Below are 23,556 nucleotides of genomic sequence, written 5' to 3' on the forward strand. Positions count from 1 at the left end.
CATAAAAAAACAAATGTCGCTCAACTCTAATTAAAGTCATAGAGGTTTAGCCCAATCAAATGGAATAGCAGGAATTATTATTTATTTTTTTTAAGACGTTCGGAGTTACAAAGATATTGACTATGTTAACCTTTGTTATATTTTGTCAGATATGTATGTTTCAGTACTTCCATGCGCTTCACCTTCTTTTTTACTTCTCCCACACTTTCTCCTTCATGATCCTCAGCAGCAGCATCTTTTTCATCAACTTCTTCTTCACCTTATACATCTTCTTCTTCTTCACCTTCTTCCTATTATTCTTTTTTTTACATTCTTCATATTCTACTTCTTCATATTCTTCCTATTCTTCTTCTTCATCATATTCTTATTTGTGACAGGCATTCCTGTAGTTGTTATCTATAAAAGTTTGAAGATTACACCTTCCGTTCTGCCTGTCACAAAAGATTTACAACAGGATTTGTCCGCGTTCAGTTTGGCCTGCAGCAGCAGGCATTTTCCAGGGGCACCATGAGGAGGAACGGACTCACCCCCATACACTGCTTAGTCTTGTTCTGCTTATAATTTAGATTATACCTTTTGCTCTGATTTTTAGTCTTATGCTTAATGTTCTTCTGCTTTTTGTTCTTCTGCTTCTTGTTTCTTCTGTCTCTTGTTGTGCTGTATCTTGGTGGTTGTCTTCATGTTCTTTGTCCTCTTGGTCATCTTCTTCAGGGTCATCTTTATGCTCTTCTTTAGGGTGGTCTTCAGGGTTGTCGTCAGGGAGATCCAGAGTGATTACCAAAAAAACATTTCAAAAAGTTTGAACTTGGAAATGTAGCAGAAGGTACAAGAAGGCTGAGGAACTGCCGAGAACCAGCTGACGGTACTGGAACCCGGATGGGTAGCAGAAGGAACAAGAGCCAACAGAACAACCGAGGACCAGCTGATGGTACTGGAACCTGGTTACAAAGCAGGAGATACCTGTGCCAGAAAGCACTACCAAGGACCAGCAGATGTTGCTGGAACTCGGATACCAAGTTGGAGGCACCTAAACCAAAGGCACTGCCGAGAACCAGCTGACGGTGTTGGAACCCAGAGGGGCAGCAGAAGGAACAAGAGCCAATGGAACTACCGAGGACCAGCTGACTTTGCTGGAACTCGGAGGGACATCAGAAGGAACAAGAGCCAATGGCACTACTGAGGACCAGCTGATGGTACTGGAACACGGTGACTAAGCAGGAGGTACCTGTGCTAGAAAGCACTACCAAGGACCAGCAGACGTTGCTGGAACTCGGATACCGAGAAGGAGGCACCTAAGCCAAAGGCACTGCCGAGAACCAGCTGACGGCGCTGGAACCCGGATGGGTAGCAGAAGGTACCCATGAAAAACAAAGTTGCAAGGCCGCGAGCCGGCCGCATTTACCGAAACCCACAGTCCTACAGGGGGTGCTTGTCCTATTGGCACTACGGAACCAGCCTTTATTGCCAGATCCCGCAGCCCACATAGGAAGCACCTAAACTACAGGCACCATAGAGTTGGCTAACCCGACAACAACACGACAGGACAATGTATCTGTGACAAAGTGACGTTGACACTTCCCGGAAACAGCTGACGGTGCTGGAACCCGGAGGGGCAGCAGAAGGAACAAGAGCCAATGGCACTACCGAGGACCAGCTGACGGTACTGGAACCTGGTTACTAAGCAGGAGGTACCTATGCTAGAAAGCACTACCAAGGACCAGCAGACGTTGCTGGAACTCAAATACCGAGATGGAGGCACCTAGGCCAAAGGCACTGCCGAGAACCAGCTGACGGTGCTGGAACCCGGATGGGTAGCAGAAGCTACAAGAGCCAATGGCACTACCGAGGACCAGCTGATGGTACTGGAACCAGGTAACTAAGCAGGAGGTACCTGTGCTAGAAAGCACTACCAAGGACCAGCAGATGTTGCTGGAACTCAGATACCGAGAAGGAGGCACCTAAGCCAAAGGCACTGCCGAGAACCAGCTGACGGTGCTGGAACCCGGATGGGTAGCAGAAGGTACCCATGAAAAACAAAGTTGCAAGGCCGCGAGCCGGCCGCAGTTACCGAAACCCACAGTCCTACAGGGGGTGTTTGTCCTATTGGCACTACGGAACCAGCCTTTATTGCCAGAACCCGCAGCCCACATAGGAAGCACCTAAACTGCAGGCACCATAGAGTCGACTAACCTGACCGTAACACGACAGGACAACGTATTGGTGACAAAGTGACGTTGACACTTCCTGGAAACAGCTGGCGTGCTGACAGCCGGCTGGGCAGGAGGGAATACCTGTGCCAAAGACACTTCTGAGCAGCAACTGGCATTGTTGGAGCCCAGGGATTACAGTACAAACAGAGTGTAGCCAGAGGCCTAATTGGAGCAAGTTTTAGATCTGTAGTAGTGTGAATGTGGACAGAGCAGGAGAAATTGCTGGACACACAGCAGGGAATCAGCTGACGTTACGGAACCCCAATAACACTGGAGCATATGTTGACTATGCAGACGGCACTTCTGAGTAGCAACTGGCAGTGTTGGAGCCCAGGGATTACAGTAGAAACAGAGTGTAGCTAGAGGCTTAATTGGAGCAAGTTTTAGATCTGTAGTAGCGTGAATGTGGACAGAGTAGGCGAAATTGCCAGACACACAGCAGGGGATCAGCTGACGTTACTGAACCCCACTAACACAGGAGCTAGTGTTTTTCTCTGTGCAGACAGCACTTCTGAGCTACAACTGGCGGTGTTGGAGACCAGGGTCAATCATGGAGAAGGCAGAGGACTAATTGTAGCAAGTTTAATATCTGATGTTTGGATGAATGTGGAGGCAGCAGGAGATATTGCTGGACACACAGCAGGGGATCAGCTGACCTTACTGAACCCCACTAACACAGGAGCTAGTGTTTTTCTCTGTGCAGATGGCACTTCTGAGCTACAACTGGTGGTGTTGGAGACCAGGGTCAATCATGGAGAAGGCAGAGGACTAATTGTAGCAAGTTTAATATCTGATGTTGGGATGAATGTGGAGGCAGCAGGAAATATTGCCGGACACACAGCAGGGGAGCAGCTGACGTTACTGAACCCCACTAACACAGGAGCCAGTGTTTTTCTCTGTGTAGATGACACTTCTGAGCAACAACTGGTGGTGTTGGAGCCCAGGGGCAATCATGGAGTAGGCTGAGGCCTAACTGTAGCAAGGTTAATATCTGATGTTGGGTGAATGTGGAGGGAGCAGGAGATATTGCCGGACACACAGTAGGGGAGTAGCTGGCGTTACTGAACCCCACTAACACAGGAGCTAATGTTTTTCTCTGTGCAGACGGCACTTCTGAGCAACAACTGGCAGTGTTGGAGCCCAGGGGCAATCATGGAGTAGGCTGAGGTCTAATTGTAGCAAGTTTATTATCTGATGTTGGGATGAATGTGGAGGCAGCAGGAGATATTGCCGGACACACAGCAGGGGAGCAGCTGGCGTTACTGAACTCCACTAACACAGGAGCTAGTGTTTTTCTTTGTGCAGACCCACTTCTGAGCAGCAACTGGCTGTGTTGGAGCCCAGGGACAATCATGGAGAAGGCAGAGGACTAATTGTAGCAAGTTTAATATCTGATGTTGGGATGAATGTGTAGGCAGCAGGAGATATTGCCGGACACACAGCAGGGGAGCAGCTGGTATTAATGAACCCTACTAACACAGGACCTAGTGTTTTTCTCTGTGCAGATGGCACTTCTGAGCACCAACTGGCGGTGTTGGAGCCCAGGGGCAATCATGGAGTAGGCTGAGGCCTAATTGTAGCAAGTTTAATATCTGATGTTGGGTGAATGTGGAGAGAACAGGAGACATTGCCGGACACACAGCAGGGGATCAGCTGATGTTACTGAACCCCAATAACTCAACAGCAAGTGTTGACTGTGCAGACGGCACTTCTGAGCAGCAACTGGCTGTGTTGGAGCCCAGGGATTACAGTTCAGGTGGTAGAAACATGAACACTACAGGAGACCTAGATACTGTTGCCAACCAATTATTTAATCTGGAAGAGGACTGGCAAATTCCGGCGAGATCCAGGCCTTGTTCATTTTCAGAAAAGTAAGCCGGTCAACGTTATCAGAGGATAGTCACATGCGACGGTCTGTTAGTACACCACCTGCCGTACTAAAGACGTGTTCCGATAATGCACTAACAGAAGGGCAAGCCAGCACCTCCAATGCATACTTGCTAAGCTCTGGCCATGTATCCAGCTTAGAGACCCCAAACTTAAAGGGGGAAGAGCCATCTGGGAGTACACTGAGAGGGCAAGACATGTAGTCTGTCACCATTTGATGGAAACGTTGCCTCCTGCTGACTGGAGCCGTCTGTGATGGTGTAGACATTTGTGGCGGGCACAGAAAACTTTGCCACATTTGGGCCATACTGGTCTTGCCTTGTGCTGAGGCGCTGCCTCTGCTCCCTCTATGTGCAGAGCTTCCTCCACTGCCTCGACGCACAGAGCTGCTTTGTAAAGCACTAGCAGCACTGCTCTCGGGTGAAATGGAGAACATGGTGGAATGCACCAGTGTGTCTTGGTACTCCCGCATTTTACGCTCCCGGTTCAATGGTGTTATGAGGCTTTGTAAGTTGTCCCATAGTGAGGATCTAGGAGGGTGTACACCCAATAATCAGCCGTGTTGAGAATGTGGGCGATGCAGCGGTCGTTTCTCAGGCACTGCAGCATGAAATCAACCATGTGCTGCAGACTCCCAACTGGCCAAGAAACGCTGTCCCCTGCTTGAGGCGTCATCTCTGCCTGCTCTGCATCACCCCACCCTCGCTCTACTAGAGCATTGTGTACCTCCCTCCTCTGGAGAGATGTCTTCCTCCTCCATTGACTCCTCCTCATCCTCCTCACAAAGTGTCCCCTGCCTAGGCCTTTGTGAGGAACCACGTTGCGCAGACTGTCCAGATGTAGATGGCATTTGTGACTCCTCATCCTCCACCTCTCCCAAAACCTCCTCCCTTAGTGCTTGCAGTGTTTTTTGAAGCAGGCAGATAAGGGGGACAGTCATGCTGACTAGTGCATCATCTGCACTCGCCATCCGCGTGGAATCATCGAAGGCACGCAAAACGTGGCAGATGTCCTTCATAGAGGCCCACTCAGTGGTGGTGAAGTGTGATCGGCGTGCAGTGCGACTTGTTTGCGCCTGATGCAGCTGGTACTCCATTACTGCTGCCTGCTGCTGAGACAACCGCTCCAATATATGTAACGTTGAATTCCACCTGGTGGGTAGGTCACATATGATGCGATGTTCCGGAAGGCGGAATCGGTGCTGCAGAGCTGCAATGCGCGATCTTGCCATTCTGGAATGCCGCAAGTGAGCACACTCTATGCGTACCTTGTGCAGCAGTGCATCAAGATCCGGATAGTCCCTTAAAAAACACTGCATGATCAAGTTGAGCACATGTGCCAGACATGGGATGTGAGTGAGGTTGCCTAGGCCCAGAGCTGCCACCAGATTTCGGCCATTGTCACACACTACCAAGCCTGGCTGGAGATTCGCTGGCACAAACCACACGTCGCTCTCCTGCTTGATGGCATTCCAGAGCTGTGTGGCTTTGATTCCCCAAAGAAATTAATTTCAGTACGGCCTGTTGATGTTTGGCCATGGCTGTGCTCATATCGGTCGTAACAGGTAAGCGTTCACGGGTCCATGTGGAGGTAGACTGTGACGGCTCCTGCAGCGCTGATTCTGAGGAACTGGAGTAAGAGGAGGAGTCAGTGTGTACAGACTGGATTCCTGCAATCTTTGGAGTTGGCAGAACACGTACAGTGCCACTCTCAAGATCTGTACCCGGCTCCACAACATTTACCCAATGGGCAGTGAGGGAAAGGTATCGTCCCTGTCTATGGTTATTGACGGCGTTTAGTAACGCATGTTTAATTTTTCCCTCCACATGCTTTTTCAGGGCAGGGACGGCTTGCCTGCTGAAATAAAAGCGGCTGGGCACATTGTATTGTGGGACTGCCAATGCCATGAAGTTACAGAAGGTGTCAGTCTCCATCAGCCTGAATGAGAGCATTTCAAGGGCCAGTAGTTTTGCAATGCCAGCATTCAGAGCCTGTGCTCGGGGATGGTTTGCCGAGTATGGCCGCCTTTTTTTCCATGCCTGTGCTACCGATGGCTGTAGAGTGGCCTGGGAGTGTGAGGATGACTGGGAACGTGATGCTGTGGGTGGAATTACACTGGGTTTCTGTACAACAGTGCCAGAGGTTCTTCCATGGCGATCCTGCGAGGAAGCCGAACCAGCTGTGTGTGAGCTGGAGGAAGAGGCTACAACACAAGCTGAAGAGGTGGTAGGTGGTGCTGTAGGTTGGCCTACGCCTTCAGTGTGTCTTTGTAACTCCACCATGTGCTTGGTCCGCACATGTTTCCACATATTTGTGGTATTGAGGTTGCTGACACTTTTCCCTCTTTTGACTTTCTGATTACACAGCTTGCATTTGACAAAGCAAATGTCATCTGCAACTGTGTAAAAAAAGGACCACGCACTGCAATTTTTGGGAGCGCCTGTTTTGGGTTTGGGAAGAGGAATGCTCCTAATGGGTGCCGAAGTGGAGGCTACAGGTAACCGAGTCTGCCCCCTCCCTCTCCCTCCTGCCTTGGCCATTCGCGGAATCTCTTCCTCAGAGCTGCTCCCACAACCTTCCTGTTCCTCATGCCATGATGGGTCAAGGACCTCATCATCTACACTACCCTCTTCAAACACCTGCTTCTCCTGGGTAGTCTCGCCAGCACAGTATGCACCAGAAAGTGGCACCTGAGTCTCATCATCAGATGCGAACTGAGGTGTGCTGACCATAGGCACTAGCCCACCCGCCTCTTCAAATTCATAGAGAAAAAGCTGTTGCGCATCACTGCATACTTCCTCTTCTTCACATTCTAGAATGCTGCTTGGCTGGCCCCCTCTTTCCAAGCCAAGAGATTCAGAGAACAGAAGTAGAGAATGAGATGGCTCCTGTCCTGGGCTCTCTGACTGCCTGGGCAATTTGGCAGGTGGTGAAGAGACAGATGGTTGCTCTTCAGGGCTCTGGACCTGAGAGGATGTGGAAGTAATTGAAGTCGATGCGTTAGCTGTCATCCATCCGACAACGGCTTCAATTTTTTCCTCCCGCAGCAGTTGGGTACGGCGAGCTCCTACAAAGCTGCGCATAAAGGACTGTTCCCTCTTAAAACTGGGGGATGCTGAGTTACTGGTGCCCGCAGCAGGAACAGAATCCCCACATCCTCTCCCTGCTGAAACTCCACGCCCATGACCACGTGCCTTACTCCCTGCCTTCTTCATCTTGGTAGACTGATAAAGATAGGCAGAAAAGTACTAAGGGCTTAGTGTGCTTATTCCTGAACAGCTGCTAACAGGTATGAGAAACACTAATTTTATAAAGTGTGTGGTCTACACTTTGATATGAACTAATGTGGCCTACACAACTGTAAAGTGGAGTGTTTGGTGAACTTTATTTACGTGTTTTTTTTTTAAAAAAACAAAAAGTATGTGACCAAAGATGTTAAAGCAATAGTATCACAAACTTTTTGTAGCTATTACAATGCAGGAAGGTAACCTATAATGCAATAGATGAGGTTCCAAAAAATAGGCTAATACTAATCTGGCTGGGGCTGCAGGGCACAAGCCAGCAAAAAGACTCCTCTATCTACTCCTATATAGTGTTTGCAACCAATCTAGCTGGATATGGATGGAAGCACAATAATAGGAGAAATTCAGGAAAAATAAGCAGCACTACAGCAAAAAAGGACTATGTATGAGGCAGTGACGCACGCTGAGCGGACTACAACCAGAGGTGGCTGCAGAACACACTACAGCGTGAGCTTCACTCACACACAGAGACCTCACAGACAGCCGTGAACAGTGCAGAGAACTGTGCACTAGCACTGAAAGGCTGCAGAAAGGCTCCGCTATCTACCAACCAATGTAGATGGATACGGATGGATGCACACTAATAGGAGAAATCAGTAAAAATGAGCAGCAATAAAAAAAAAAATATGTATGAGGCAGTGACGCACGCTGAGTGGCCTACAACCAGAGGTGGTGCAGAACACACTACAGAGTGAGCTGCACTCACACACACAGACCTTGCAGACAGCTGTGAACAGTGCTGCAAGGCAAAAGAAAGCTTCACACAGGGGTTGCTAGAGTAGCCTGGGTAAAGCACAATATAGCAAATCGCTATGTCTAACTGTCCCTCAGAGTCAGAAGAGCAGCGCCCTGTCCCTAACTGAATTCACAGCAGAGTGAACCCAAAATGGCGGCGGCGGCTTTTATAGTGCATCATGACATCATTTCAGCAGCCAATCACAGCCACGCCATTAGTTAACATGCCTACATGCCTAACAGGATGTGCCCACACTTCTTAGGATTCCTCATTGGCTGAATCAAATCAAACTGGCTCATAGCATTATGGGTACTTCCGATTCCGGTATTCGATATGCTAAAAGTATCGGAACTCAGTATCGGAATTCCGATACCGCGAATATCGGCCGATACCCGATATTTGCAGTATCGGAATGCTCAACACTATTAGTTGCCAAACTTGAACCTCAAAATAAAATACTGCCAAGAACTGCAACTTGATAGAGACTAATGTTTGAGAATCAAAAAAAACTTATATATATTCCGGGTGCTGCCAGTGGATGAACAATGTCCAAAATCAAGTAGATGAAGAGCTGTTATTATATATGAATTTCAAAGTTGATCCAACTTTTTCCTCAGATACCAGATTGGTAGTGAATGAGACTAAAAAACTGGTGCATGGATCATAATTTTGTAGAGATAGTACCAAGCAACTGTTTCTCACCACTCAGCCATATAAAATGGACAGGGGTTGCCCCAATGGGACAGCTTTTTACAGCTGAAAGAATCATACGAAGATTTTCAAGAGTTTTTTTTACAAACTGCTTTGATATTTTTACTTTGCTGCAAAAAAATAATACAGTCTTTTGTGCACATTGCACATTCCCTTATTTTTTTTCTATACATAAAAAGCTTTAGATCTCATTCTCTGTAAGCAACAAGGAAAATTGAAATTACTAAAGGTCAAAGGGCTGGGTTCACACAGGGTATTTGGAAGTTGTTTGTGGGAATTGACATATCAAATACTGCTCTGGTCAGATGTTATATGTGAGTGAATGGGACTTTATGAATTCATAATGTGCACTGTGTAATAGTCCTCTGTGCTCTTTGAGCCCCTACAGAGATTTTTCGTTTTCTTGTTTTCCAACCTTCTCAGCATGTTCTATCCCTGATGTTTTTTAGCAGTTTTCTCCCTTCACATGATAAAAAAAATGTTGGTATTGTAACAGCTACACTCTATGAACAATTATTAGGCAATTGAGCATTTTGACCATATCATCATTTTTATGCAGATTGTACAATTCCAAGTTTTATAAACCTGAATTCTAATTGGAAGAAGCCGATCAGGTGATGTATATTTATACAATGAGGAGGGTGCGGCCAAAGATACAACAACTTTTTTCAGGGTGTGCAGAATTGTTAGGCAGCTTGTTTTCCTCAGATAAAATGGGCCAAAAAAGAGATTTAACTGATTCTGAAAAGTCAAAAATTATAGCAAATCTTATGAAGGGATGCAGCACTCTTGAATTTGCTAAGATATTGCGACATAATCAGAGAACCATAAAAAGTTTTGTTGCAAATAGTCAACAGAGTTGCAAAAAACGTGTTGAAAAAAAAAAGCTGCACTTTAATTGCCAAAGATGTGAGAAGAATAAAATGTGAAATGGCCAGGAAGCAATTACCACCAGTGCTATCATATTTCACAACGGCAACCTTGGATGCAGGGCCCAGAAGTACAAGGTGTTCAGTGCTCAGATACATAGCCAAGGTAAAGAAGGCTGAAATCCGACCACCACTTAGCAAGACATAGAATTGGAAACATCAAGGCTGGGCTAGGAAATATCTGAAGACAAATTGTGCAAATGTTTTATGCACTGATAAGATGAGAATGACTCTTGATGGACCATATGGATTGGCTAGTGGTTGGATAAACATTGGGCACGGACCTCCGCTTCAATCAGACTCCAGCAATGTGGAGGTGGAGTACTGTTATGGGCTGCTATTATTAAAGATGAGTTGGTTGGACCTTTTTAGTTTGAAGATGAACTCAAAATCAACTGCCAGATTTTAGAATACACTTTCTTCAGCCAGCGGTACAGGAAAAAGTCTTTCAACACAATCATGATTTTTATGCAGGACAATGCTCTACCACGGCATCAAGGTCTCCACTGCTCAGCTTTCAGCTTTCATGTGTTATTTTGAGCAATGTATTGTCCTATTAATATTTTATGATGTAATATTAATAAAATTTGATACTTTTTGATATTATATACAGGTCTTTGTACTCTTTTTTTGCTTTTTGATCAGTAGGACCCATATGGAATGAAATACAGGAAAGAAACTAGAGTATTATGTATTAAAAATGTTCAGATATAGAAATAGTGATGAGGAACATGGTAGATACAGTCATGGCCAAAAGTTTAGAGAATGACACAAATATTTTTTACAAAGTCTACTGCTTCATTTTTTCTTAAGGCAATTTGCATATACTCCAGAATGTTATAAAGAGTGATCAGCTTAACAGCAATTACTTGCAAAGTCAATATTTGCCTAGAAAATTAACTTTATCCCCCAAAACACATTTCAACATCATCGCAGCCCTGCCTTAAAAGGACCAGCTGACATCGTTTCAGTGATTGCTCCATTAACACAGGTGTGGGTGTTGATGAGGACCGGGCTGGAGATCAATCTGTCATGATTAATTAAGAATGACACCACTGGACACTTTAAAAGGAGGCTGGTGCTTGGCATCATTGTTTCTCTTCTGTTAACCATGGTTATCTCTAAAGAAACACGTGCAGTCATCATTGCACTGCACAAAAATGGCCTAACAGGGAAGAGTATCGCAGCTAGAAAGATTGCACCTCAGTCAACAATCTATCGCATCATCAAGAACTTCAAGGAGAGAGGTTCCCTTGTTGCCAAAAAGGCTCCAGGGCGCCCAAGAAAGACCAGCAAGCGCCAGGACCGTCTCTTAAAAGTGTTTCAGCTGCGGGATCGGGCTACCAGCAGTGCAGAGCTTGCTCAGGAATGGCAGTGTGAGTGCATCTGCACGCACTGTGAGGCGGAGACTCTTGGAGCAAGGCCTGGTCTCAAGGAGGGCAGCAAAGAAGCCACTTCTCTCCAGAAAAAACATAATGGACAGACTGATATTCTGCAAGAGGTACAGGGAGTGGACTGCTGAGGACTGGGAAAAGTCAATTTCTCTGATGAATCCCCTTTTCGATTGTTTGGGACATCTGGAAAACAGCTTATTCGGAGAAGACCAGGTGAGCGCTACCACCAGTCTTGTCTCATGCCAACTGTCAAGCATCCTGAAACCATTCATGTGTGGGGTGGCTTCTCAGTCAAGGGAATGGGCTCTCTCTCAATCTTGCCTAAAAACACAGCCATGAATAAAGAACGGTACCAGAATGTCCTCCGAGAGCAACTTCTCCCAACCGTCCAAGAGCAGTTTGGCGATCAACAATGCCTTTTTCAACATGATGGAGTACCTTGCCATAAAGCGAAGGTGATAACTAAATGGCTCAGGGAACAAAACATAGAGATTTTGGGACCATGGCCTGGAAACTCCCCAGATCTTAATCCCATTGAGAACTTGTGGTCAATCATCAAGAGACGGGTGGACAAACAAAAACCTTCAAATTCAGACAAAATAAAAGCATTGATTTTGCAAGAATGGACTGCTATCAGTCAGGATTTGATCCAGAAGTTGATTGAGAGCATGCCAGGGAGAATTGCTGAGGTCCTGAAGAAGAAGGGTCAAAACTGCAAATATTGACTTGCTGCATTAACTCATTCTAACTGTCAATATAACCTTTTGTTACTCATAATATGATTGCAATTATATTTCTGTATGTGATAAAAACATCTGACAAACACACATAAAAACCAGAGGGCAGCAGATCATGTGAAAATATAATATTTGTGTCATTCTCTAAACTTTTGGACATGACTGTAGATAGAATTATGTCAGTGTGCTACCTAATCAGTGCTTTGTGTGTTGTTCTTTCTGTAGTTGTTTTTTATTTTTAAATAAATTAATTAATTAAAAAAAACACATGAGATCCCACATAATTTTTATAACCAGCAGAGGGAAAGCCAGGGAACTTATTTTACTATTCTGAGAAATGGGCTAATAGCCCTACAGGTTTCCAGCTGTATGCTAAGCCTTTGCTTGTTAGTTTACAGGGGATCCCAGAAAAAAAATTATGTAGGGTCCCCCTATAATTACAAACCAGCAAAGGATAAACAGAAAGCAATGAGGTGATATTAATATCCTGGGAAGGGGCCACGGATATCTTTGGCTATGAACTCCGCTCACCTTATTCACATCACCACAAGGCACTGATGCCCTCAGCCTCTTCAGAAATGGGGGCATCCATAAGATGCATCAAATCTGGCTCTTAGCCTCTGCACTTCCCAATTTCCCTGGTGCGGTGGAAATTTGGGCAATAGGGTTGGGGTTGATGCCAGCTGTTTTATCTCCTCTGAGATCAAGCCCAGGGCTTAGTAATGGGAGGCGTCTATAAGACACCTCATTATTAACCCCATAACACAATGTTAAAAAGACACAGAAGGGGGAAAGTCCTTTAATTGAAATAAGCACTCCCATTTATTACTGTAAAATTAAAATTAATAAAACATCATATTCATCACCTGTCCTACGACAATCTATTTGTCTCATGAATAGCCCAACTTTGCTTCATCTGGATTGCATGGCTGAGCGGTGGCATGATGCTGAGCATGAGCCTTAAAAAATGGACTGGATACAGAAACAAAAATCAAACAAGTGAAGGGGGCCTAAGAAAGACAAAAGCTCACTATTACTTCCTTAAATATTCCAACTTCCGGTTTATTAACCGTTTGGTTGACTGACAACATTGGAGTTGTTCATTAATAAAAATAATAATCAAAAATACAAAATTGATTTAAGATATTGAACAAAGTGTATGGAATGACTGACCCCTGTCATGGTGGCTATGATTTTCTATCATCCTACACACAAACAAATATAAGGATATTTCTTTTAATGATACAAGATACCTTTTAATGATTACCTTTTAATAATACCTTTTAATGATTTTTATATAGGGGTATACAAGACTCACATATAACAACATAAGGCAAAAAGCATGCTTATTGCAATAAACTTGACACCCCTTGACTCCCTTTGTACCTGAACCTGAAAACCCTTTGACAGGAGCAGCACTGTTCTGGGAAAAAAGGTAAAAAGATTGATTTGAGAAAAAGAAAAAATGTTACTGAAAAAAGATGGAAGGAATGTATTGAAGAAGAAAAAGGAGGAAACAGAAGCAAGATAGAAGGCAAGGGAGGAGGAAGTAAGAAGGAATGAAAAAAGAAGAAAGGACAGGAAAAAAGGAAAAGAGAAAAAAGAAAAAGTAAGTAAGGATTTTTTTCTTGCTAATGGTGACGTCAGTGACACAAGACAATCATGTGCAGCTCAGAGTCTCTGAACACTTGCATCATGCCAACTTTCAGCATGGCATCTAGATGGAGAAGAGCTAGACTTGTCAAGGGACAAATAGCTTATATTCTTGTTGGACAGGTGAGGAATATGGTGATTTATTATTTTTTATCTTTTACAGGGGACATGGGCATCAGGGGATTATCTTCTCTTCGGAAAAGTGAGTAAAAGATTGCTTTTTTATTTTTCATTTTTACAATTAAATAGGTGAAAGAGGGGGTGTGTTTATTTCAAATGCAGAACTTTTATTGAGGTGGTGTTTTTTACAATTTGCTTATGGGGTTAGTAATGGTGGCATCTTTTTGACGCCTCTCCATTACTAACCCCTTAGCTTGATGTCACCTGATAATAGGGCAAGTGGAAAAAGTAGAGGCTAAGTGCCAGAATTGGTTCATCTTATGGATTCCCAATTTCAGGGGCAACTGAGAGCTGATGTTTTTAGTCTGGGAGGAGGTCAATTCAAATGGCCCATTCCTAGCCTATTAATATCAGCCTGCAGCTGTCTGCCTAGACTTTGCTGGTTATTAATTATAAGGGGGTCCCACGTCATTTTTTTTTGGGTGGTCCCAATTTTAATAATCAGTAAAGGCTAAGTATAGAGTTGTGAGCTGATAATAATAGCTGTTGTGAGTTCATTTTCCCCTTCGTCACTGAGGTCTGGTGAACTCCCTATTCTGGTAAAGGAAGGTAATGAGCCTGATTATCAGGCACCTGAGCCTAATGATGATGACTGGCTGAGTGGAGTCACGGACTGGATATAAGGCTGCCGACGCCCTTCTGCCCTACGGGTGATTTCTCTGTGGACTTCTAGGAAACCAGTCTGATTCCTGCTCCTCTAAAGCTAAGTTTTCTGCTTTGCTTTTTAGCATTTGTGTTTTGTTTTTGTTTGCCTTGCTTTTCTGGATTCTGCCATTCCCTGCTGGGGTGAGCTGATTCTCCTTTTGCCGGTTGCTCTGTCTTCAGAATATTCCTGAGTACTGACATAGTCTTTTTGAAGCCTAGCGTCTTCAGGGCCTTTTTCACTGTCAATCTGTTGGCTCTTATTTTCACAGGGTTTTTCACGGATTGCAGACAGCAGCCTTCCTGTCCTTTCCTATCTAGTTAGCTTGGGCCCCGTCTTTGCTCAGTCTATCTTTCTGTCTGTGTTGTGTTCTTTCTTCTTGCTTCACCGTCATTATTTGTGGGGGGCTGTCTTTTGCTTTGGGGTCTGCTCTGGGGCAGTTTAGATTTCCCTTTCCGTCTTTAGGCTATTTAATTCTCCGGCTGTGATCGAGGGGTCTAGGGCATTGTAGGAACCCCCCACGGCTACTGCTAGTTGTGTTGATAGGTTCAGGGGTCTGCAATCCGATAGCTGCCAACCTCTCTGGTTTTCTGGACTTAGCTAGCATTTCTGTTTTTGCCTCCTACGGTGACTCAATCATAACAAATAGCCTGGAAAGCTCCATGTTTATTACCCCTTTTCCAGGCTATAAACATCAGCCCCCAGCTGTCCACTTTCCGTCAGCTGAGTATTAAATTGTCAGGGGACCCCACACCATTTTTTTCTTTACATTATTGAATTATTAGCTCAATACTGTACGTGAAAATTCAACTACACATGCAATGCACTAATTATATATGTCACTGATATCTACCTAACTATCTGTCTATCTATATATTCTATTCTGATGGGTCACACAGTTAAATTACTGTACACGACTGATGAAATGTTGGATTTTCTAGGAGATGTATGAGTAAAAAGTGAACGGCACATGCATGGTCCATGTCCTGTTCAATTTTTTCTCACACCCTTTGACTTGCATTTGTGAGTCTCATCTGATATAATTGGCCAATCACAGAATGCTGCAATTTTGTTTTCAGTCCAATCTGAGCTGCGAAAAAAATTGCAGATGAGCAGGGAATCATAGAATAACATTAGTCAGAGTGCAATCCAATTTTTTATCGGATTGCATTTGTTCATTTTTCACACAGATGAGTGTGAGCCCTTATAAGTATTTCCTATACTGCAGTAAAGCCTTTTTTAATTGTCATATATTCAATAAATGCATGAATAATTTGCAGCAACAGATTTTTTTTGTTTCACAGGAAAAAAGTCTATAAAAATGATTAAATAAATGAGTCAATTTGGAAATCAACTAGTATTAGATTTACGTCTTGCATGACTTACATTTTATTTTAGCATTGCTTTGTGAGTAAGAGGAAGACACCTAGTGTCTGATGTATTCTTTGGGTTGTGTATTTGCAGTCAGAGCCCCTTGCACTTGTTCACATTTGATTTATTCTGTTACGAGATGCTGATTGATCAGTCTTTGTTTTTTATTTTTGCAGTTTTTTTCGTAGACCGATAGACAGCAGAAATATATGGATTGAGATATATACAAATAAATTATGAAAACGAGCAGCAAAATCCAATTTCTCCAGAATATTCAAGACCTGCCAAAAGAAAACAGAATAGAATTAACTTTGCATTATTAAAAATTTTTGCCACATGTATAATCCATTACTACCTTATATCTGCCAATGCGAGCTGTAGTCAAATCTCTAACCCTGCGCGCTCCATCATAGAACCAACTATAAATTAATTAAAGTATCAGTAAGTTTACATCTTGTCATCTTGTTACTTTTTTTGGACGGCAATAAACACAAGAATATAATGAGATATATCATTAGATGCAAGTCTAGTCTTATTTTCTCTCACTTGTCACTTTCATCAGTTTTGTTCATTTTGCAATAAAAGTTTTCCTAACTTTGTGTGCCTTTGACAGATGTGCTAATTCTGGATGTTTGCCATAATGCTTGATTTTCAGCCCAACTCATAAGTAGTGAATTCTGACAGTCACAGATATTTGGGGTTTTTGTGCTACCTCTTTTAAACCTCCAGCTACCTGAGTGACAGTGATATCACATGTCTTCCCAATTATATGTTCCACATGTTTCTCTTTTTCTTCCAGCACATCTACTATATATGAAGGCTCATGTAGTGAAGTTTCCCAGAATTATTGAAATCACATCCAGCTGAAGCAGCTGAATTATTTAAGGCGGATGAATAAAACATGTCACACTCTTCACTTTGTGCAAGTTATATTGTACACGGACATTTTAGAGCTACCTTTGACTGAGGGGAGACACATGGACTCTTTCTCTATGAGTAGCCTGAGCTGGCATCTTAAAAGAAGCAGAAGACTATAATATAAGATATTGGTCTGCAGTCAATGTCAGTTGGTTTTCTACAAATTTCCCGAGATGAGCTGGTGGCTAAGAAAGCTGAAATATATAAACCAATAGTAAACTAAAGGAACAGTTCTGAATGTCACATACAGGATCAAAATGTCTATGACCCAACAAAGAGTTTACAGAATACCAATGTCTCAGAAATGTTCCCCAGGAATAATAAAATGTTCACGCCGATGTGAGTAATAAAAATAAAAGTTGGACACATACGTGATCTTGAGGGAACCAAAGAATGTAATTGTCATGGCGCTTCCACAATCTACAATTTAATTCTATGAACATGTTAATCACATTACTTTTTTTTTATTAAAATTCATCATGGTAGAATACTTTTTATTTTTTTAATGTAGCTGCAATGATTTTTGATATATAGAAGGAACCCGAAAAAAACTTCAATCCAAAGCATGCCCACAACTTCAATGGCTGTGTTGTGGGCATGCTTTATGGCTATGCATTCACAACTATGCAGGGAGAGGGAGGATGAACTGACATGTCCAAACACTTCATGGCCAATGATGGAATCCTGCCTGAACCGGCCTCCAGATTTATAATGGAAGCATTTTTTAATAACTTGACAGAATAACATAAGAGATCAAATGGTGAATTGCAGGGATAAGGGGACCCGTGGATGTTCGGGATCATCAGGTTCGGCTGAACTAGAGTTAAAAGTTCAGTTTTGGTCCAATCTTGACCCCAGATCCAAAATAAATAGAAGTCAAAGGGAACCCGAACGTTAGTGTGTTAAAATGGCTGTAAGATGGTCATGGTAAGAGCTAAGGGGCTGCAAAAGGAAGCTAAATGGAGATAACTACAAACAAATGTGGAAAGGGAAATGACTTAGAATAAAAAGTTCTATTCTTGAACCAGGAGGTGGAGTTCATAGTGGAATAGTGGAGTAGGAGGAGGAAGAGGTGGCGGTGTAGGTGGAAGAGGCATATGAGGAGGAGGAAGCCAACACTGTTTTTGTGGGTTTTTTATTGATTTTTTGGGGAGATACTCTGAAAACAAGCAGTGAAATAATCTGCTGGCCACTCTCTCTCAGTATATAGGCTGTGCAATAGTCTGCAATTTTTTGTGGTGAAAACAATGAGCAGAGCATCAAATAAGAGATGTGACCGTGTTGCTGGTGATGTAGCTGCTGCATGGAGAGAGAGCACACCTTCCTCTGCTGCAATCACATGACAGTATGCCTTCAGTTCTTTTGTTTTGTCTTCCACCTGGTCTCCTGCTGAAAGTGCAGATTTTGCGCCTGCGGCCCTTGGTCATCTGTCTCCCACCTCACGCCCTTGCAAAGCAGGCAGTCTGAACCACAAGTTATGCAGCAGTCACTTCTGCTTTATATTTACGCTGCTGGCTGTGGTTCCATGGGCCATCCACCTGGCCCTGCCCCACAATTGAAAGAGATTGAGTACACTGATGCCCAACTACTTGTTCTGTTGTAAGATGAGTACATGGGAGGGGTAGTGCAAACAGCCAGCGGACCACCACAGGGCAGCTCTGATGATGCCGATAACAAAACACTGGTGCCAACTGCTGAAGCTTTCTGCTGTGTGTACACCATCAAGGTTGTCAGGAGTGAAGACTGGGTGGAACATCATGTGGAGGATTATTCTTATAATTTATTTTTATTATTTTAGTTTTTTATTCCATGGTAATGTACATGAGGAAATGTTACATACAAAAAACAAATAGAAATTACAATGAACAAACTAATAGTGACAATCAGGTACAGAGGGAAGAGAACCCTTGGGGCCTTAAATTTTACAGGATAATGTGGAGATAGTAGGTTTGGGGGTTGCAGCAGCTCTGGTATTGGTGAGATGTCAGTGTGGTCCTTGCAGGCTGTAAGCTGTTCAGAATACATGGGTTTTCATGTTCCACTTTAAAGTTCTGAATGTAGGGGATAATTGGGATGTGTAGGGCCACAGAATCCTTCAGGTTGAGGAATACTCGGGAGAAGTCTTGAAGGTGTTTGCATCATGACTCAGCAGTTGGGTGACCTGGGGCCAGGGGTTTCTTCCCTGCCCCTACCATTAGGAGGCGCCCTAGCTCACCCTATTCCCCGGGATACGTCTGAAGGTGAAGATGTTGGGGCCGCTACCCTTGCCTTATCTCCTGAGTTAGCCCTCCATTTGTTCTTCCCTCTGCAAATCGCTTGATTGTCTCCCAATTCCACAACGCATCCACTTCAAGATAGTAGCACTGACCTACAAAGCTGTTCATAATCTGTTTCCCCATAGAGCTATGAATTAATCTCCCGATATCTCCCACCAAATAATCTCTAGTCCTCCCCAGACCTCCTTCTCTCCTTAACTGCTGACTTGGTAAATGTAGTGGTGGTTAGTAGAGATGAGCGACTTTGCTTTTTTCAGGTGGAGTCGGGTTTCATGAAACCCGACTTTCGCAAAAGTCGGGTGGAACGCAATTGGCCGATTATCGTGAAAAGTCGAAGGCCGACTGAAACACGAAACTCAATACAAGTCAATGGGGAAGAAAAGTCGGCAGTGAGTGGAGGACAGGAAACACACCTACAGTGCCCATTTTAATGCCAAAAACATTAATTCTTATTACCTAAGCTTGTCAACCTTAATTTACTTTACTCTTTCATACGGGGGGCTACACTTCTCTCATACCCCAAGATCAGAAAATAGAGCAGGTGGAGGCGTTGGTCTGCTCCTATCACCAAAATGTACCTTTCAGGTTATCCCTCAAGTACCCTCACTTGTCTTCCCTTCTTTTGAGGTCCATGCCGTCAGACTCTACACCCCCTTCTCCATGCGAGTGGCGGTGGTGTATCGTCCTCCCGGCCCCTCCCATCAGTTCCTGGATCATTTTTCCACTTGGCTTCCACATTTTCTCTCCTGTGACATCCCTACCCTCATCATGGGAGATTTCAACATCCCCATTGCTCTTCCCCTCTCATCATCTGCTACTCACCTTTTATCTCTAACCTCTTCATTTGGCCTTTCGCAGCTTACTAATTCTCCAACGCATGAAGACGGAAACTCCCTCGACTTGGTCTTCTCTCGGCTTTGTGCAGTGGATGATTTTGCAAACTCCCCTCTCCCGCTCTCTGATCACAATCTTCTTTCATTCTCTATCAAGAACTGCCAGGCTGCTCAGGTCACCCCCACTGTCGAGACTTATAGAAACATACAGGCCATTAACACCCAGAAACTTATGAAGAACTTACAGTCTTCTTTGGCCCCTATCTCCTCCCTCTCATGTCCTGATTCTGCATTGAAGCATTACAATGAAACACTTCAAAGTGCCCTGGATGAATTTGCACCCCCTATAAATAGAACACCACAACGCAGACGGCGACAACCCTGGCACACGGTGCAAACACGTTTCCTGCAGCGGTGCTCCAGGTGCGCCGAACGTCTGTGGAGAAAATCCAATCTACATGAAGATTTCATCCATTTTAAGTTTATGCTTAGAACATACAGCACTGCCCTTCACCTCTCCAAACAAGCCTATTTCAACACCCTCATCACCTCACTGTCCAATAACCCAAAACTTCTCTTTGACACTTTTCATTCTCTACTCAATCCAAGAGTACAGGCCCCAACCACGGAGCTCCGAGCTGACGATCTGGCCAATTATTTCAAAGAAAAAATTGACCAGATTCGACAGGAAATTATCTCCCAATCACCTCATACCATGCACTGTCCTCCCTCCCCCACTGCATCTTGTTCACTCTCTGATTTTGAACCAGTCACAGAAGAAGAAGTAAGCAGGCTCCTTGCATCTTCTCGCCCAACTACTTGCACCAGTGACCCATTTCCATCACATCTCCTCCAATCCCTTTCCCCTGCTGTCACCCCTCAACCAAACTAAAATATTTAACCTCTCTCTCTCTCCTGGTATTTTTCCCTCCTCATTTAAGCATGCCATCATACATCCACTACTTAAAAAACCATCCCTCGACCAAAACTGTGCCGCTAACTATAGACCTGTCTCTAATCTTCCCTTCATCTCTAAACTCCTGGAACGCCTGGTCCACTCCCGTCTTATCCGCTATCTCTCAGAAAACTCTGTTCTCGACCCTCTCCAATCCGGTTTCTACTCTTTACACTCCACTGAAACTGCCCTCACTAAAGTCTCTAATGATCTGCTAACAGGTAAATCAAATGGTCATTACTCCATGCTAATTCTCTTGGATCTCTCTGCAGCATTCGACACTGTGGATCATCAGCTCCTCCTCACTATGCTCCGTTCCACTGGCCTCAAGGACACCGTTCTCTCCTGGTTCTCCTCCTATCTCTCCGACCGCTCCTTTACTGTATCTTTTGCCGGTTCCTCCTCCTCTCACCTTCCCCTTACTGTTGGGGTCCCCAAGGATCGGATCTAGGCCCTCTCCTCTTCTCCTTGTACACTGCCCCTATTGGTCAAACAATAAGTAGATTTGGTTTCCAGTACCATCTCTATGCTGATGACACCCAATTATACGCTTCTTGTCCTGACATCACGCCAGCCTTTCTAGAAAACACCGGTGATTGTCTAAACGCTGTGTCTAATATCATGTCCTCACTATATCTGAAACTGAACCTGTCAATGACTGAACTCCTGGTGTTTCCTCCCTCTACTAATGTACCTATACCCGACATTGCTATTTCTGTGTTCGGTTCCACTATTACTCCCCAGCAACAGGCCCGCTGTCTTGGGGTCATACTTGATTCCGAGCTTTCCTTTGCCCCCCACATTCGATCACTGGCTCGCTCTTGTCATCTGCACCTCAAAAACATTTCTGGAATGCGACCTTTTCTTACTTTTGACTCTGCAAAAACTCTTACTGTTTCTCTTATTCATTCTCGTCTCGACTATTGTAACTCTCTTCTAATCAGTCTCCCTCTTACCAAACTCTCCCCTCTCCAATCTGTCTTGAATGCTGCAGCCAGGATCATATTCCTCGCCAATCGTTACACCGATGCCTCTACCTTGTGCCAGTCATTACACTGGCTACCCATCCACTCCAGATTTCAGTATAAACTTATTACCCTCACCCACAAAGCCCTCCATGGCTCAGCACCACCCTACATCTCCCTTGTTTCAGTATACCACCCTACCCGCGCCCTCCGTTCTGCTGATGACCTGAGGTTAGCATCCTCAATAGTCAGAACCTCCCACTCCCGTCTCCAAGACTTTACACGTGCCGCGCCAATTCTTTGGAATGCGCTTCCCAGGTCAATATGATTAGTCCCCAATCCCCACAATTTTAAGCGTGCCCTGAAAACGCATTTATTCAGACTGGCCTATCGCCTCAATCACATTAACCTAATCTATCCCTGGGTGGCACAGCCAAAAGTTTTACCATAACCAGATTTCCCGCATCATGTTCCCACATGTTTTATGCATCCATTAGCCCTCTGTGTCTGTACTGTTACACACTTAACATTATGGCTGGTCCATACAATCAGGGCAACTGTTACCACCCACCTTTCGTGTCTACCTCTTTCCTCATAGACTGTATGCTTGCGAGCAGGGCCCTCTTTCCTCTTGGTATTTGTTATAATCTACTGTATGTGATTATTGTTATGCTGTAATGTCTATTGTCTGTACAAATCCCCTCTGAAATGTAAAGTGCTGCGGAATATGTCGGCGCTATAAAAATAAAATGTATTATTATTATTATTATTATTACTTTATAATAATAGTTAGACATTGAAAACTGGGGGTTATTTGGCTAAAGTTGTGGGGGGGTAGGGCTGGCTCCAGATTTTCGTGGGCCCAGGGCCAAAGAGTGTCACTCGGCTCCTTTAACACATGTCACAATTCATGATCCTCTGATACGGCAGAGAAATAGCGGTATAGTACAATGAAAAATACTTCACTTCTTACATCACATGACTGATATCTATTTTAAATTCTCCAATAACTCCAAAAACGGACAGTATATTACTCCATACAGTATTATGGCCACCGCATAGTGCGCCATGCAGAGTAATGAGGCCCATATATTTCTCCATACAGAATCATTGGTCCCATATAATGTTCGATGCAGTATATGATGAGTGCCACATAATGCTACAGTGTATGTTGGTCCCCATGGATGAATCTCCACTGTCTTATGGGCCCAAATAATGCTCCATATATAATGGGCCCCATTTCTAATGCTCCAGTGTATAATAGGCCCTTTAAATGCGGTTCCAGTGTCTGATGTCCCCCATTTGGAAAGCTCCAACATATGATGGGCCTCACGGATGATGCTCTAGTGTACAATTGGTCCAAATAATGCTCCATATATAATCTGCCCCATTTACAATGCTCCAGTATATGATGGGCCCCATGGATGATGCTCCAGTGTCTTATGGGCCCAAATAATGCTCCATATATAATGGACCCCATTTCTAATGCTCCAGTATATAATGGGCGTGTCTGATGTCCACCTTTGGATTGCTCCAGTGTATGGTGGGCCCCATATATCGTTCTCCAGAGTATAGTGATCCCCAAAAATTGCTCCCAACCTTTAAAACAATTAAATACGTCTCCTCGCTAGGGATTCCCTGTACTCTGGACTCCTCATCGTCCCCATCTTCCATCTCTCTGCACTTGGACTGTTTAGGCAGAGGGCGTACAGACGTGATGTCATTGCACTCTCTGACCAGAATGTCACTGTCAGGAAACACGGAATACGTCACGGCGGTGGAGCAGGGAGATGTAAGTATTTCAACTTTGCAAGTGCTGTGATCCTGAGGAAGCAGGGGGGCCCACTCATTGGCGA

The 23,556-nt window shown here is 44.2% G+C and overlaps 1 long non-coding RNA gene across 2 annotated transcripts in view; it reads left to right on the forward strand.

The window, feature by feature from the left end:
* The window catches only part of LOC141083723 (uncharacterized), a 356,895-nt gene extending 340,636 nt beyond the window's left edge, over positions 1-16,259 (forward strand). For both annotated transcript variants that reach the window (XR_012230801.1, XR_012230802.1), the window contains exons 4-6: positions 13,317-13,515; positions 13,723-13,761; positions 15,930-16,259. This is a non-coding gene — a long non-coding RNA (uncharacterized lncRNA). The remainder of the gene's footprint in view (positions 1-13,316; positions 13,516-13,722; positions 13,762-15,929) is intronic.
* Positions 16,260-23,556: the final 7,297 nt, after the last annotated feature.

This window comes from Dendrobates tinctorius, unplaced genomic scaffold, assembly GCF_039654945.1.
Source record: "Dendrobates tinctorius isolate UK_male_01 unplaced genomic scaffold, ASM3965494v1 ptg000021l, whole genome shotgun sequence".
NCBI lineage: Eukaryota > Metazoa > Chordata > Amphibia > Anura > Dendrobatidae > Dendrobates > Dendrobates tinctorius.